The sequence below is a fragment of the Macadamia integrifolia genome, chromosome 5, assembly GCF_013358625.1.
Source record: "Macadamia integrifolia cultivar HAES 741 chromosome 5, SCU_Mint_v3, whole genome shotgun sequence".
NCBI lineage: Eukaryota > Viridiplantae > Streptophyta > Magnoliopsida > Proteales > Proteaceae > Macadamia > Macadamia integrifolia.
The window spans coordinates 43,452,129-43,454,695 of record NC_056561.1 but is presented as its reverse complement, the minus strand read 5'-3'; positions in this window follow the sequence as shown (position 1 = coordinate 43,454,695).

Sequence of the window (2,567 nt, the reverse complement as noted above, 5' to 3'; positions counted from 1 at the left end):
AAGTAATTTTAAAATTTGCTTAAAAAAAAAAAAACCCATAAAGCGCCACTTCACATAAGGCGGGGCATTGCCTTATCATCTCTGGACCGCATCAGCGCCAACCAGCGCCTTAAAAACTATGGGCAAGGATATATATATATATATATATCTTTCTTTGTCACGTTATAGCTGTGTCCACATGTTGAGTACGGACTTGACATGCATTAACCTGACATTTATATCCACACCTACAAAATGCATCTTCCCCCCTCTCCTTCTATTGAAAATAAAAGAAAAGAATAAGGAGGGTCTAAGGGAGGGAACACCTGGAGTGGTGAGGTTGCCTGCAGAAATAAAGCATATTATGCGTAATGACATAATTATTATCACATCTAGGGAATTGCCTGCAGGAAGAACACGAATTATAATATTCATGGAGTGCTGCTTATCAATTCTTAAGGTGGCTGTATTGGTTTCTGAGTGCATGCGTCTGTACCCTTCATGTTATTCTGAGTTTCATTTCTTTTTAAATCTTTTCAAGCTTCCATGCTCTCTTCACCCCCTTATGTTTTTGGTTTTGTTGTATTTTGTAGATTAGCCTAGCCACCATGGACAATGCCAACTTTTGTTTTGTTGTGGATGGGGCTAGCCACCATAGAAAACGGTGGTAGTTCAAGCTGCATTGGGTAACACTCCACGGAAGTATTTCCGGTGTTCTTTTGCAGGAACAAAAAAAGAATAAAAACTCATTTGGCAGTGCCTGTTCATTTTCTCATGGAATAAACCAGGCATTACAAAATGAAGAGAAATAAAAAACAAAATTGGAATTGTTCTTTTTTGGGAACAATTCAAAGGAAACAAAAGAGGAAGTTCTTTACTTGAGCAGCCCGTGCTTACCTCTGATCTCTCTCTCTCTCTTTGAGTCGTCTCTTGAGCAAGGCTCGAAAACTCGCTAAAATCTTGCCGAAATCTTGGATATTTCGGTATTTTTTTTTACTGAGACAAAATGGCATACAAAATATAGAAGTACATAATTTCGATCATTTTTGGCCCAAAAAATTTACTATTATTTCGAAATTTCAGCCATCTCGGTTATTTTGTTTCGCTTATATCGCTAATTTCGGCCTTTTCAGCCATTAGCCTTCCAAAATGGCTAGCGAAACACATTGGAAAAAGTACACCATTTTGCGGAAATTTATGTATTTTGGTGGTTTTGAAACTACCAAAACACCGAAATGAAACGAGTTCCTGAACCTTGCTCTTGAGGCACCACCGATTTGTAGGACGTCTTCCCTCTCACTCTCTGGTAACCATTGCTGGCCCTTTTACTCTCCCATCTGTCTCTTTATTTTCTTACATCTCCCGCTCTCTCTCTGGGATCTTTTCATCTCTCCCTTTTTCTGATATCTTTTCTCCTATCTGTCGTTCTCGGTGTTCGTTTACTTCTCCAGCATTTCTTCAGTGATGTGCAATATAATTCGGAAGATGCCCATGTATTTGGCAGACTGGAAATCTTTTGAAGCTCATCGTCTTCTATATAGGTTTTGGGATGCAACTTGGTGCAAAGGGTGTCGCGGTTGGGTTCTTGTTTTCTTGTTGTTGACTTTCGTAACACATCATTTTGTTCGAGTGCAGAATGTGACAGTGTAGAGGGTATTTATGATTATTGCGCCTTGGTTTCATTTTGGGCTGTGAGGAAGGTTATTCATTTGGATAATTGGAGTATAAGATACTTAAGTTCATGGATTCTGGCCCTCGAGTTGGAAATGAGTCTCCATTGCATTGAGGTGACCTGTAGTTTTCGTTTTAAAGTGAGGATTTGTTGCAAAAGTAAATTTTAAGTGATTGGGAGTTATCAACCCAGATCCATTCTCTACTAAAGGGAGAACTCTTCTCCTAGAAAACCAATAGTTACTAAGAACCCTCTTCCAGATGATAGAGGAGAAAGGGTAGGAGAAAAATTATGGTTTACATCTTCAGTGCCATTCCGACAAAAACAAGATGGGGAACTTGAATGTGACGGTAGATGAGGAAAGATTGCATGGGGAGGTAGTTGGAAATGGCACACGAAGTAGTGAAACTATGACATGTAATGTGACCTTTGAACCAGATGATGTTACGCCAAGGAATAAGGGGACCAACAGACTGGACAAAATTCTAAGCGGAGGCGGAGGTGGAGATGAATAGGCTGTTGAAGAAGGGAGCCAATAGATCTTGTCTTCTCTACCATGGTGACCTTGGGGGAGAAGAGGAAGGACGAACCGAACATCGGCTAGGGTGCGAGGGGTCCAAGAGCCATCCGGGATGGAGGCAACCATGGCTCCTGCTCAGACCGGATGAGTAGACAATTTAGTGCCGACTATGGAGAGGAGCACACCTAAAGGATGCCAGGGATCAAGCCAGAGAAGTTGAGGAGCCATTGCCAATTATAGAAGTGATGGCTGCAAGAGCCTTGGATCTGAAGTTGAGGAATTTGTGCTAGACTTGCAAGGCATTAATGGAAGGAGGGACCTTTCAAAGGGAATTATTCTTAAGGGGGAGGAATAAGCTGTTCTGCTTAGAGTCTTAGACGCAATCTTCCAGATGAG